The 15,299-nt window shown below is 46.8% G+C and overlaps 1 protein-coding gene and 1 long non-coding RNA gene across 2 annotated transcripts in view; both read right to left on the reverse strand.

Moving 5' to 3' along the window:
- Positions 1–15,299, reverse strand: part of LOC117979556 (RNA-binding motif protein, X-linked-like-2) — a 157,856-nt gene that overhangs the window by 45,654 nt on the left and 96,903 nt on the right. The gene's annotated exons all lie outside the window — the stretch shown is intronic.
- Positions 1–15,299, reverse strand: part of LOC117977896 (uncharacterized) — a 76,393-nt gene that overhangs the window by 4,019 nt on the left and 57,075 nt on the right. The window contains exon 2 of the long non-coding RNA XR_010113159.1: positions 1–15,299. This exon is cut by the window's right edge and continues 13,053 nt beyond it. This is a non-coding gene — a long non-coding RNA (uncharacterized LOC117977896).

The raw sequence follows: 15,299 nt of genomic DNA on the forward strand, positions 1-15,299 counted from the left end.
CATAGGCGTCACACAGTCTCTCCTACAGTTGTGCTGGACTGTCTTCTTTTCTCTGAATGACCTCAGAGACTTTGTTAACATTTGTGGCCTTCTGGGCTCCCGTCTTTAATCCTTCCAAGAGAGCTTCTCCGTCTCGGTTTAGACTTTGCATATCCTCTCTTTCATGTGGGTCCCACTGGGGGTCGGTTCCTGGTAACTGGGTCCTTAGATACTCTTGGGGGTTTTGATAATCAGCTGGTGCATGTTCCTCTAGCCACTTAGTTGCTGCTTGGAGCACTCTCCGCCTTTCATCTGTGTTAAAGAGGAACATGAGCAACTGGTGGCAATCAGCCCAGGTGGGGTTATGGGTCTGGATAATAGTTTGGAGCAAATCAATCAGAGCTTGTGGCTTTTCGGTACAGGACGGGGTACTGTTTTTCCAGTTGAGAAGGTGGGCAGAGGTGAAGGGCTGGTACCCAAAAACACGCCTCCCCACCACGTGACCATCCTCATCTATCCCAATATACCGCTGCTCTCTCAGGGGCATTTGTGTCCCCGTTTTGGGTCTTAAACGAGCTGCCAAGGGAGGGGTTTCTCCCGAGTCCTCACCTCCTCTCTTGTCTACTCTGGGTGGCCTAGGGATATGTTTGTCTTGTGGAGGCGCAAGCACTGTGGACGCAAAAGTGGGGAGCCTGCCTCCCTGGTAAGGAGAGGGCACCACTGGGATCACTCGTGCCATCTCCAGCAATGGATCTTCTGATGTTGGGTCGAACAGAACTTCAGGAGTTGATTTCCCTTGGCGGGTGGAGCGGGATCCTTCCTTGGCTATCTGTCACTTTGCTACTAGCACTGCTGCTGCCTGCCGTCTTAGCCACTGTGGGGGGTTTAGCATCAGCTGTAACCAAGTATCTATGTATGGAAACTGGTCTGAGTGTCCTGACTTACCAGTTACCTTGTGTCATACCTTAGAAACAAGGGACCTGTCCAGGCTTCCTTCTGATGGCCACCCTACTTCTAATGTTGGCCAATCTGTTTCACATAAAGTTCTAAGTTCCCCAAAGTCTCCATTAAATCCTTTCTTAAAATTTTTCAACATAGTTCCTAGCGGAGTAGACAAAACACCAAGCTCACACCACACGCACACCACAGAACAAAGAATGGGTAAAAAGGGCACACACACATTTTTCAGTTTTCACCAAACCAGAATCAAAACCAAAATCAGAGTATCCAGAAATCCAAGCCAGGTGAAACCAAAACCAAAGTATCAAGCAATTCAAGTCAAGTCAAAAACAAAAACCAAAGTGCCAGTACAGGCACGCCGTGGGTGATCAGGCCACACTTCCACTCAAATGGAGTGGGCAAGTTCCAAAGACCAGTCTTACCAAGTTTCAAATGTCCGGACTCCAAGTGCCTCTTCCTTCCCTGTGTTCAGCCACTGTGTTGATCTTCCATGGGGGCCTACCACACACTGCTCTGACGAGGCATTCCTCCGGGGCAATTGCCTACCCGAGAGAGTTCTCAGGATCCGCGTCACTCAAGCTGGCCGGAGTCCCCCGCAGGGATGCTCCACAGGGCAGGCCTAAGCCTCCTAATGGGCTGCCTCGACTTTCCGTCAATTACCTCGCTTCCCGATCAGGGAACCAAGACTAGGGTGGGGGCAGTCTTTAAAGCTGTCTTCAAGGAACAGAAAGAGGAGTGGGGAAAGATTTAGGATCTATGGGGTCAGCTAGGTTTCCTTTTGTGAGTTTATATAATGGTTCTGTTAGGATGGCAAAACCAGGCATCTAAAGATGAAAGTATCCAACCATGACCAGGAAGGAAAGGAGTTGTTGTTTTGTAGAAGGGGTTGGGGTTTGAGAGATTAGTCACACATGATTGGCAGGGAGAGCATGTGTGGTTTTATGAGAATTATGCTGAGATAGGTAACACATAAGGAAGAAATTTGGGCTTGACTGAAGTAATGGGGGCTGTCTGTGAAGCTTTGCAGCAGTACAGCCCAGGTCATTTGCTGAGCCTGATGGGTGTCAGGGTCAGTCCAAGTGAAAGTGAAGAGTGGCTGGGATGAAGGGTGCAAAGGAATAGTAAAGAAAGCATGTTTGAGATCCAGAAGAGAATAAGGGGTTGTGGAGGGAGGAATTGAGGGTAGGAGAGTATATGTATTTGGCACCTTGGGGTGGATAGGCAAAACAATTTGGTTGATACGTCATAGATCCTGAACTAACTTGTAAGGCTTGTCTGGTTTTAGGACAGGTAAGATGGGGGAATTGTAAGGAGAGTTTATAGGCTTTAAAAGGCCATGCTGTAGCAGGTGAGTGATAACAGGCTTTAATCCTTTCAAAGCATGCTGTGGGATGAGATATTGGCATTGAGCGGGGTAAGGGTGATTAGGTTTTAATGAGATGGTAAGGGGTGCATGATAGGTCACCAAGGAGGGAGTAGAGGTATCTTCTACTTGTGGGTTAAGGTGGGTGGCAATGAGATGTATCTGTAGTCCGGGAATAGTCAGGGAAGTAGATAGTTTAGTTGAAGTGTCTCGTCCTAATAAGGGAACTGGGCAGGTGGGGATAACTAAAAAGGAGTGCTTAAAAGAGTATTGTCTAAGTTGGCACCAGAGTTGGGGAGTTTTAAGAGGTTTAGAAGCCTGGCTGTCAATACCCACAACAGTTATGGAGACAAGGGAGACAGGCCCTTGAAAAGAAAGTAATGTGGAGTGGGTAGCCTGTGTATTGATTAAGAAGGGGATGGACTTACGCTTCACTGTGAGAGTAACCTAGAGCGTCTGTGATGATCCTGTAGGCTTCCGAGGCGATCGATCAGGCAGTGTCAGTCTGCAGCTGCTAAGCCAAGAAGATCTGGGAAAGGGTCAGTCAGAGAGCCTTGGGCTGGAGTTCCAGGGACTCTGGGAGTGGCTGCCAGGTGAGTTGAACAGTGCGATTTCTAGTGGGGTCCCGCACAGATGGGACATGGCTTAGGAGGAATCCCGGGCTGCAGGCATTCCTTGGCCTGGTGGCCAGATTTCTGGCACTTGTAGCAAGCTCCTGGGGTAGGCGGTTCTGGAGGAATGCCTGGCCACTGCGCTTTAGGCGTTTGGAAGCTCTTGTGTGCTGGAGATGTGGCTGGGGTTTGTCTCACAGTGCAGGCAAGGAATTGCAACTGAGAAATATGTTGCTACTTGGCTGCCTCTACTCTATTATTGTACACCTTGAAGGCGAAGTTAATTAAGTCCTGTTGTGGGGTTTAAGGACCGGAATTTAATTTTTGGAGTTTTATTTAATGTCGGGAGCAGATTGGGTAATAAAATGTATATTAAGAATAAGACGGTCTTTTGATCTTTTAGGGTCTAGGGCTCTAAAGCATCTCAGGGTTGCTGCCAAACGAGCCAGAACTGGGGTGGATTTTTATATTTGATGAAAAAGAGCCTAACCTTATCTGATTTGGGATAAAGAAAAAGGAGCATTAACCTTGACTATGCCTTTAGCTCCAGCCACCTTTTTAAGAGTAAATTGCTGGGCAGGTTGGGGAGGGCTAGTCATGGAATGAAACAGTAAGCCGGACCCAGTGTGAGGAGGGGAGGTGATAAAAGGATTATAGGGTGGAAGAGCAGAGGTTGAGGAAGAATTCGGGCCTAGCTCGGCCTGGCGAGGAGGGAAGAGGTCAGATGGGTCTGTAGAAAAGGAAGATTAGAAAGAGTCAGCGACGCTTGGGGTTGGGACTGAGGGGACAGGTGGGATGGAAAGAAGGAAGATTTGGGATGAGGTGCACTGGAACAGACTAGGGAGCGACTGATGTGTAAAAGAATGCCTGGACGTCAGTCACCTCCGACCATTTGCCCATTTTATGACAAGAATTATCTAGATCTTGTAGGATGGAAAAATTGAAAGTGCCATTTTCTGGCTATTTGGAACTACTGTCGAGTTTGTATTGGGGTCAAGGGGCATTGTGGAAGAAAAGAAGGCATTTAGGTTTTAGGTCAGGTGTGAGTTGAAGAGGTTTTAGGTTTTTAAGAACACAGGCTAAGGGAGAAGAAAGAGGGAATGGAGGGCGGAAGCTTGCCCATAGTGAAGGAGGCAAGCCTAGAGAAAAGAGAGAATAGAGACATGGAGAGAAGGGGTGGGGCGTTCTTGCCTTCCAGAAAAGTGGGAAAGGGGTTGGGGCACAGAAATAAAGGGTTGGGGTGCAGAGATAGGAGGTCAGGTTGTGGAAATAAGGGATCAGGGCACAGAGATAAGAGGGTGGGGCATGGAAATAAGGGATCGGGGTGCAGAGATAAGAGGTCGGGGTTCCTGTGCCTCCCCCAGAAAAGCGGGACTTGCTGCTAAGGGTGAAGGAGAAGGTGTTGAGGGGTTCTTGCTTCTCCCCCAGAAAAGCAGGACTTGCTGCTAAGGGTGAAGGACCAAGGCAGGCATCCCTGCGTGGTCTGACACCTCTGAAACCTGGGTGAATAATCAGAGAGGCGCCCCTGCAATGATTAAACACCAAGGGAAGGCTGCCTTCCCTAGTCTGTGACTGGCACTGGAGTTTTGGGTCCACGGATAAAATGTGTCTCCTTTGTCTCTACCAGAAAATGAAAGGAATTGAAATTAAGAGAAGGGAGAGATTGAAGTGTGGTGCCAAGATTGAAAGGAGAAAGAGGTTGAGGGATAGTAAAGGAGGTTGGAGAAGAGAGTAAAAAGAAGCTGCTTCCCAGATTTGAAATTGGTGAGATGTATCTTGGGCTGGTCAGTCTGAGGACCTGAGGTCGTAGGTGGATCTTTCTCACAGAGCAAAGAGCAGGAGGACAGGGGATTGATCTCCCAAGGGAGGTCCCCCAATCTGAGTCACAGCACCAAATTTCACATGCATCTGTGTGAAGAGACCACCAAACAGGCTTTGTGTGAGCAATAAAGCTGTTTATTTCACCTGGGTTCAGGTGGGCTGAGTCCAAAAAGAGAGTCAGTGAAGGGAGATTGGGTGGGGCCATATTATAGGATTTGGGTAGGTAAAGGAAAAGGGGGGTTGTTCTCTGGAAGGCAGGAGTGGGGGTCACAAGGTGCTCAGTAGGGGAGCTTTTGAGCCAGGATGAGCAAGGAGAAGGAATTTCACAAGATAATGTCATCAGTTAAGGCAGGAACCGGCCATCTGGATGTGTACATGCAGGTCACAGGGGATATGATGGCTTAGCTTGGGCTCAGAGGCCTGACACTCTTCCTCCAGAGGAGGAGACCCAGAAAGAAGAGGAGGAGGCAAGGTGATCACAGAGGCAGAGATTGGATCATGCAACCACAAGTTGAGGAATTCTAGTAGCCTCTATAAGCTGGAAGACGCAAGTAATGGATTCTGCCCTAGAACCTCTGAAAGGAGCATGCTCCTGCTGACCTGTGATTGATTTTGGACTTCTGGCCTCCAGACCTTTTTTTTTTCTTTTTTTTTTTTTGACAGAGACTTGCTCTGTTGCCCAGTCTGGAGTGCAGTGGCACGATCTCAGTTCACTGCAACCTCCACCTCCCAGGGTCAAGCCATTCTCTTGCCTCAGCCTCCCAAGAAGTGGGGAATACAGGTGCCTGCCACCATGCATGGCTAATTTTTGTATTTTTAGTAGAGACGAGGTTTTGCCATATTGGCCAGGCTGGTCTCGAATTCCTGGCCTCAAGTGATCCACCCACCTCAGCTTCCCAAAGTCCTGAGATTATTTAGGTGTGAGCCACTGCACTCGGCCCAGACATTGTTTGAAGCCACCCATTTCATGGTTCTTTGCTGCAGTGGTTGTGGAATATGAATGCACTCGTGCTGTTGGTTAGACTTTGCTGACCTTGTGTCTGTTATTCCCTGGCAGTTCTACAAGGCCTGGAGCAGATACGAAAAACCTCCCTTCTTTCCCAAATGGTCCCCAGCTTCCCCGTTCACTGAAGGCCCTGCAGTCAGGAACAGTCAGGACTTTGCACCCAGTTGTTGTGGGAGTTTGGTCGACCCTTCCTCTTGTGTGATTCATGGACCCTCAGCTTTGTATCACCTGGGAGCTTTTGGAATTGAAGACTCTCAGGGCTCACCGGGAAGGACCTCCTGGGCCAGAATCTGCATTTTAACAAGATGCCCAGGTGATTTGCATACACGTTCAGATCTGAGAAGCGCTAGTAAGAGAGGCTTTAAGGTGGTAATTAGATCTTTTCTCCACCTGCAAGAATCTTAGTTTCTTCATGTTTAATCTATTAACTGTGGCAATGGCATGGGGATTATAAAACAAAACAAAATCCTTACATCAAGAATGCACCCTGGTGTGTTATGGATGTGGGTGAAATGAAAAGTCTGGAATTTGCTTTAAAATATCCTAAAATAGCAAGAAGGAAAAGAAAAGTGGGAACTGGAATGAGATTGGAGAAATGTTGACAAGTTCTTGCAGTGGGATGATGGGTGCGTGGGGGTTCATGGTGTAATTCTCTCCCTGCTTTTTGTGCATATGGGAAATTTCCATAATGAAAAGTTAGAGGTCGGGCACGGTGGCTCATGCCTGTAATCTCAGCATTTTGGGAGGCTGAGGAGGGTAGATTGCTTGAACCTAGGAGTTCAAGACCATCCTGGACAACATGGTGAAATCCCATCTCTACTAAAAATGCAAAAATTAGGCATGGTGACAACATGCCTGTAGTCATGTTGAGGCACAAGGTTGAGACATGAGAATCACTTGAACCCAGGAGGCGGAGGTTGCAGTGAGCCAAGATCACACCATTTCACTCCAGCCTGGGTGACAGGGTCAGACTTGGTCTCAAAATAAATTTTAATTTTCTTTTTTTTTTTTTGAGATGGAGTCTTGCTCTTTTGCCCAGGCTGGAGTGTAGTGGTGACATCTTGGCTCACTGCAAGCTCCACCTCCCGAGTTCACTCCATTCTTCTGCCTCAGCCTCCAGAGTAGCTGGGACTATAGGCACCCAGCACCATGTCCGGCTAATTGTTTGTATTTTTAGTAGAGATGGGGTTTCACCGTGTTAGCCAGGATGGTCTCAATCTCCTGACCTCGTGATCTGCCCACCTTGGCCTCCCAAAGTGCTGGGATTACACGCATGAGCCATCGTGCCCGGCCTTAATTTTGTTTAATTTTTTTCTTTTTTGAGACAGGATCTGTAGCCCAGGCTGCAGTGCAGTGATGCGATCCCGGCTCACTGCAGCCTCTACCTCCTGGGTTCAAGCGATCCTCCCACCTCAGCCTCCCGAGTAGCTGAGACCACAGGCATGTATCACCACACCTGGCTAATTTTTTCCCTTTTTCTAGAGGCAAGGTCTTGCTATTTTGCCCAGGCTGGTCTTGAACTCCTGAGTTCAAGCAATCTTCCCACCTCAGCCTGGGAGTAATCCCAAAGTGCTGGGATTACAGGTGTGAGTCACTCTACCCAGCCTCAACTGTTTTTCATGACTCCACTTTTTCTCCCCTCTTGGAAATGAGTAGTCTTTGAGGGAATGTCTTTTTTGTCTCAATCTCTGGTTTCTTTGCTCAGTGTACCTGTGTTTGGGGCTTTGTTGATCTCCAGGCCTTTTTCAGCAGCGTTGTCCCTGGAGAGCAGGATGGGAGCTAATGGCTTCTCAGCATCTTTTAACTCAGTTTAAAGATGACTATCAACAACATCTAGTCAGCATCTGTTGCTCTCGGCAGCTGGGACTTCATTTCTTTTCTCTTTCTCCACCTCTTTAACCTCTTTAAGACTCTGTCTTTGTCATGGGTACAGCATCACCTGTGTGGCCCTTAGGCTCTCTTACTTACATGTGATCTGCGTATTATGTCTTTACTTCAGGGCTTCTCAACCGGCGGTGATTTTGCCCCCCAGAGAACATGTGGCCATGTCTGGAGACAATTTTGGTTGTTGCAGCTGGAGGAGGTGGTGCTACTGGCAGCTAATGGGTAGAGGCCAGGGATGCTGCTAAACATCCTCCAATGCCCCGGACAACTCCCACTAAGACAAAATAATGATCCAGCCCCAAATGTCAATAGTGCTGAAAGTGACAGACCCTGATTCCATCTTAGAGATCATCCAAGCACAGTTGCCCAAGTTGGTTTTGCTACTGTCCCATGAAGAAAAGGCAGACTCATGACTGACGGCAACATCGATGGGAATTTTGTTTACCTCTTCTTTGTGGACTTTGGGATACGATGATTTACCATTTGTGCAAGTTGTGCATTGCCTACCTCCAGGGGGCGCCACCCACATATTTATGAAAATGCCACCCCAGGAATTGCACAGTACATAGTCTACATGGCAATAAGCAGTTGCTCTGGTTTTGGGGTTGTCCTGGGGCGCTCTGGAACTAGGAGGAACTTTATTTCTGGCCATTAGAGGCCCTGAGCATGACATTGAGTATCCTTTCAAGAAAGGAGAAATGTTGAACAGAGGCGACCTCATTTTTATAAGTCTTGACCATCATCTAGTTACGGAGCATCCACCTTTCACCCCTGGGCCATATCCATTTGAAGGATGAAAAATCATCAAATTATAATATCATGGCTTATACTTTTGATAGCTTCTGCCCGGAACATGGCGGTAACAGCTTCTCATTTTCAACTGATTCATTGGGGGAGAAAATATACACGGCTGCCCTAAGACTTTCTATTACATACCATTTGTTTGATGGGATTTCTTTAGTTTCTGTAGCATAACTTATTCTAACTGGTCCTCAATCACTTTGCAACAAAACCTGAGATTGTGAAGATGTTCATTGTCATTACCAGTGACGGAGCAGTAAGTACAGAGTTCTGGAGAGGGAAGGAATCGAGAGAGTTAAACTAGCAGAATGAGCCACTCACCCTCAGAATTGCTTTTAATCTTGGTGAGAACTGAGGGGAATTTTGACAGGGTTCAGGGGGACTGCGGGGAGTGGGGCTGGGAAGTGGCTGTTTGCACGTGTGGTCAGCAAATCCAGTGGTGGGGGCCATGTACTGTGGCAGCCCCACAGATGGAGTTGGGATTGCTCTAGACTGAGTACTGGGTCATCAGTACTCAAGACATCGAGGCCCAGGCTGGTGCAGGAGATACATTGCACTGTTTCAGCCTTTCTTCTATCGCTCCTCTCCAATGACAGTCCCCGATTTTCCACCGAGGAGTCACTAGTCCCCCACGACATGTGTGCGACTGGCCATTCCCCACCCTGATCTGGAGCTGGGGCATGTGGTCCCAGCCTGGACGTCAGTATCCTTCCACCACCCTGGCCACAGTGATTGTGTCTGAGAAGCAGATTAGCCAAAGGAGAAACAATCTTGGAAATTTCATGTTCATGCTTAAGAAAGTAAAATGGAAAGCGGGGGGAGGGTGAGGGTTCATTCTGATAATACAGTTTTAGGACCTGGATGTAGCCACACCTGTAGCTGTCAACTCTGTGCCACAGTACTGCTTTTTTTTTTTTTTCCTTCAAATTTAAATACTTTCTAAAGGCAAGGTCTTGCTATGTTGCTTAGGCTGGTTTTGAAAAGTCCCTTTTGGGGGGATGCTTTCACTGCTTCACTTCCTTTCTATGACAGCTCAGGGAATCAGAAGACAAGGGAGATGATTTTTTTTGTTTGTTTATTTGAGACAGGGCTTGCTCTGTTGCCCAGGCTGGAGTGCAGTGGTGCAATCACAGCTCGCCACAGGCTTGATCTTCTGGACTCAAGCGACCCTCCTGCTTCAGCCTCTTGAGTAGCTGGGACTGTAGGTGGGTACCAACATGCCCAGCTACTTAATTTTTTTTTTTTTTTTTAGAAGTGAGATCTCACTATGTACCCCAGGCTGGCCTCAAACTCCTGGGCTCAAGTGATCGCCCTGCCTTAGCTTCCCAAACATACAGGTGTGAGCCCCCACACCAGTCAACGCTGTGGTTTTATGCACCTGGTGTCCCCCTACGCCCTGAGCAATGATCCTCCTGCTTCAACCTCCCAAAGTGCTGGGATAACAGATGTGAAGCAGCATGTGTGGCCCACAGAGTATTCTTATGGGTTAAATTGAGTCCTCCTCAAAACATGTTGAAATCCTAAATTCTAGTAGCTCAGAATGTGACCTTATTTAGAAATAGAGTTATTGCGGGCCAGGAGTGGTGGCTCACGCCTGTAATCCCAGCACTTTGGGAGGCAAAGGCAGGCGGATCACCTGAGGTCAGGAGTTTGAGACCAGCCTGACCAACATGGAGAAACCCCGTCTCTACTAAAAATTCAAAATTACCTGGGTGTGGTGGTGCATACCTGTAATCCCAGCTACTCGGGAGGCTGAGGCAGGAGAATTGCTTGAATTCAGGAGGCGGAGGTTGCATTGAGCTGAGATGGCGCTATTGCACTCCAGCCTGGGCAACAAGAGGAAACTCCGTCTCAAAAAAAAGAAGGAAAGAAAGAAAGAAATAGGGTTATTGTAGATGCTATTGATTAGGATGAAGTCATCCTGGAGTAGGGAGGGCCTAAGTCAATGACTGGTGTCCTTATAAAAGAGGAGAGGACACGCCGAGTCACAGAGACACAGGGAAGAAGGCCATGGATTGGACGGAAGATTGGACTGATGCGTATGCAAACCAAGAAACACTGAAGACTGCCAGGAGACCACAGGAAGCTAGGAAGAGGCAAGGCAGGACTCCCCGACAAGTTCAGGAGGGAGCGTGGCCCTGCTGGCACCTCCGTTTCAGACTGCTGGCCACCAGAACCACAAGACAATCAATTTCCCTGGTTGCAAGTCACCCAGCTTTTGGTACTTGGTTGTGGCAGCCCTAGGGAATGAATATAAGTACTTTCTCTTTTTTTTCTTTTTTTGAGATGGAGTCTCGCTCTTTTTCCCAGGCTGGAGTGCAGTGGCGCGATCTTAGCTCACTGCGGGCTCCGCCTCCTGGGTTCACGCCATTCTCCTGCCTCAGCCTCCTGAGTAGCTGGGACTACAGGCTCCCGCCACCACGCCCAGCTAATTTTTTATATTTTTAATAGAGACAAGGTTTCACCATGTTAGCCAGGATGGTCTCCATCTCCTGACCTCATGATCCGCCTGCCTCAGCCTCCCGAAGTGCTGGGATGACAGGCATGAGCCACCACGCCCGGCTGAATAGAAGTACTTTTAAATTAACTCTCCTCTTCTCTCCATCTTCTTCTAAATCATCATTTTTCCTAAGCAACAGCTAGGGTCTAATACGGATGTGATGACTCACTTCAAAGTGGGGGAAGCCCCCATGTGCACCCAAAGCTCCTGCTGCCTTGGCCCTGGCTTCAGATACTGGATCATCATTGTGGAGGCTTGCTGGAGATCTGAGCCAGGACACCATTCTCTGTTGCCTTTAAACAAAGGCTGGTGCTCGCCCAGGCATGTAAGCTCCACCGAGGATCGATTTAGAAGGCAGAATTCTGAGATGACCCCTTAGGTTCTTGCCCTGGATAAATGCCAGGTGTAACCTCCTCTCCCCTGGAGTGTAGGCAGGACCCGTGGCTTGCTTCTAATCTATACCTATGAAAAAGATGAAGGGATTTTGCAGGTGTAACTAAGCCGCTAATCCATTCACTTTGAGTTAATCAAAAGGGAGATTATTCAGGGTGGGCCTGACATCTTCAGGTGAGATCTTCAATGAAGGTCTGGAGGAGAGAGATTCCTTCCTCCTGGTTTTTGGTTTTTGTTTGTTTGTTTGTTTTTGACATGGAGTCTCACTCTGTTGCCCAGGCTGGAGTGCAGTGGCACGATCTCGGCTTACTGCAACCTCTGCCTCCTGGGTTCAAGTGATTCTCCTGCCTCAGCCTCCCAAGTAGCTGGGATTACAGGTGTGCGCCATCATGCTCGGCTAAGTTATGTGGAGACGGGGTTTCACCATATTGGCCAGGTTGGTCTCGAACTCCTGACCTCAGGTGATCCACCTGCCTCGGCCTCCGAAAGTGCTGGGATTACAGGCGTGAGCCACCATGCCTGGCTGGTTTTGAAGAAGCCAGCCACATGAGTTCTACAGTTGCATGGAAATAAATTCTGCCCGTAACCATGTGAGGTTGGGAGAAGACCCCAAGCCCCATAGGAGACACTAATTCCAGCCGACAGCTTGATCACAACCTTGTAAGAACCTCAGCAGAGGACCCAGCTAGAGCTGCACCCCCAGACTCCTGACCCACAGGAAAGGAGAGGGAATAGATGGGTGTTTTAAGCTGCTAAATTTGTGCTGATTTGTTATGTAGCTTAGAAAATGAATACATCATTCCATTTTCAGAAAATCACAAGGTAATCACACCATTCGATTTCTATTCTTTTTTTTTTTTTTTTTTTTTTTGAGACAGACTCTCACTCCATCGCCCAGGCTGGAGTGCAATGGCACAATCTTGGCTTACTGTAACCTCTGCCTCCCAGGTTCAAGTGATTCCCTTGCCTCAGCCCCCCAAGTAGCTGGGCCTACAGGCAAGCACAACCACACCCAGCTAATTTTTATATTTTTAGTAGAGATGGAGTTTCACCATTTTGGCCAGGCTAGTCTCGAACTCCTGTCCTCAAGGGACCTGCCTGCCTCAGCATCCCAAAGTGCTGGGGTTACTGACATGAGCCACCGCACCCGGCCTGACACACCATTCAATTTTAAGGAACTTCCAGGTGCTCTGGTCACGTTCCTCTTGTGTGGCATGCAGGTGGGGAGAGATGGGTTGGAAGATGACTGGATGGGGGCATGGAGCTAGCTGGGAAGAGGAAAAGTGTCTTGAAGGAAGTAAGTCCCTTCAGATAAGGGAGGGAGAAGCTTGATCAATATGCAGACTTTCACAGTCCTTCAGTCCTGGGGATACTGCTGGAGAGACAGGTCTTGCCTTACATTTGAGAGTTACCATCCCAGGCAGAGGCCCTACTTCCACCTTCTTGCAGGTCGGGCTGGCGAGCAAATACTTAGAGGAGAAACGAACACCCTTTGTAAGCATGTGAAAAGTTTCTGGAGTGGAGAGATGATGAAGCAGGATATTTGGAGTCAACAGCCAAAGTTTTTATTTTATTATTTATTTTGTATTATACTTTAAGTTTTAGGGTACATGTGCACAACGTGCAGGTTTTTTACATATGTATACATGTGCCATGTCGGTGTGCTGTACCCATTAACTCGTCATTTAACATTAGGTATATCTCTTAATGCTATCCCTCCTCCCTCCCCCGACCCCACAACAGGCCCCAGTGTGTGATGTTCCCCTTCCTGTGTCCATGTGTTCTCATTGTTTAATTCCTACCTATGAGTGAGAACATGCGGTGTTTGGTTTTTTGTCCTCGCAATAGTTTGCTGAGAATGATGGTTTCCAGCTTAATCCATGTCCCTACAAAGGACGTGAACTCATCATTTTTTATGGCTGCATAGTATTCCATGGTGTATATGTGCCACATTTTCTTAATCCAGTCTATCGTTGTTGGACATTTGGCTTGATTCCAAGTCTTTGCTATTGTGAATAGTGCCACTATAAACATACGTGTGCATGTGTCTTTATAGCAGCATGATTTATAATCCTTTGGGTATATACCCAGTAATGGGATGGCTGGGTCAAATGGTATTTCTAGTTCTAGATCCCTGAGGAATTGCCACACTGAATTCCACAATTGTTGAACTAGTTTACAGTCCCACCAACAGTGTAAAAGTGTTCCTATTTCTCCACATCCTCTCCAGCACCTGTTGTTTCCTGACTTGTTAATGATCGCCATTCTAACTGCTGTGAGATGGTGTCTCATTGTTGTTTTGACTTGCATTTCTCTGGCCAGGGATGATAAGCATTTTTTTCACGTGTCTTTTGGCTGCATAAATGTCTTCTTTTGAGAAGAGTCTGTTCGTATCCTTTGCCCACTTTTTGATGGGGTTGTTTGTTTTTTTCTTGTAAATTTATTGGAGCTCATTGTAGATTCTTGATATTAGCCCTTTGTCAGATGAGTAGATTGCAAAAATTTTCTCCCATTCTGTAGGTTGCCTGTTCACTCTGATGGTAATTTCTTTTGCTGTGCAGAAGCTCTTTAGTTTAATTAGATCCCACTTGTTAATTTTGGCTTTTCTTGCCATTGCTTTTGGTGTTTTAGACATGAAGTCCTTGCCCATGCCTATGTCCTGAATGGTATTGCTGAGGTTTTCTTCTAGGGTTTTTTATGGTTTTAGGTCTGACATTTAAGTCTTTAATCCATCTTGAATTGATTTTTGTATCAGGTGTAAGGAAGGGATTCAGTTTCAGCTTTCTCCGTATGGCTAGCCAGTTTTCCCAGCACCATTTATTAAATAGGGAATCCTTTCCCCATTTCTAGTTTTTGTCAGGTTTGTCAAAGATCAGATGGTTGTAGATATGTGGCATTATTTCTGAGGGCTCTGTTCTGTTCCATTGGTCTATATCTCTGTTTTGGTACCAGTACCATGATGTTTTGATTACTGTAGCCTTGTAGTATAGTTTGAAGTCAGGTAGTGTGATGCCTCCAGCTTTGTTCATTTGGCTTGGGATTGACTTGGCAATGTGGGCTCTTTTTTTGGTTCCATATGAACTTTAAAACAGTTTTTTCCAATTCTGTGAAGAAAGTCATTTGTAACTTGATGGGGATGGCATTGAATCTATAAATTACCTTGGGCAGTATGGCCATTTTCATGATATTGATTCTTCCTAGCCATGAGCATGGAATGTTCTTCCATTTGTTTGTGTCCTCTTTTATTTCATTGAGCAGTGGTTTATAGTTCTCCTTGAAGAGGTCCTTCACATCCCTTGTAAGTTGGATTCCTAGGTATTTTATTCTCTTCAAAGCAATTGTGAATGGGAGTTCACTCATGATTTGGCTCTCTGTTTGTCTGTACTGGCGTTTAAGAATGCTTTTGATTTTTGCACATTGATTTTGTATCCTGAGACTTCGCTGAAGTTGCCTATCAGCTTAAGGAGATTTTGGGCTTAGACAATCGGGTTTTCTAGATATACAATCATGTCATCTGCAAACAGGGACAATTTGACTTTCTCTGTTCTTAATTGAATACCCTTTATTTCCTTCTTCTGCCTGATTGCCCTGGCCAGAACTTCCAACACTATGTTGAATAGGACTGGTGAGAGAGGGCATCCCTGTCTTGTTCCAGTTTTCAAAGGGAATGCTTCCAGTTTTTGCCCATTCAGTATGACATTGGCTGTGGGTTTGTCATAGATAGCTCTTATTATTTTCAGATACGTCTCATCAATACTTAATTTATTGAGAGTTTCTAGCATGAAGGTTGTTGAATTTTGTCAAAGGCCTTTTCTGCATCTAATGAGATAATCATATGGTTTTTGTCATTGTTACTGTTTATATACTGGATTATGTTTACTGATTTGAATATGTTGAACCAATCTTGCATCCCAGGGAGGAAGCTCACTTGATCATGGTGGATAAGTTTTTGATGTGCTGCTGGATTCGGTTTGCCAGTAT

This window comes from Pan paniscus, chromosome 8, assembly GCF_029289425.2.
Source record: "Pan paniscus chromosome 8, NHGRI_mPanPan1-v2.0_pri, whole genome shotgun sequence".
Classification (NCBI taxonomy): domain Eukaryota; kingdom Metazoa; phylum Chordata; class Mammalia; order Primates; family Hominidae; genus Pan; species Pan paniscus.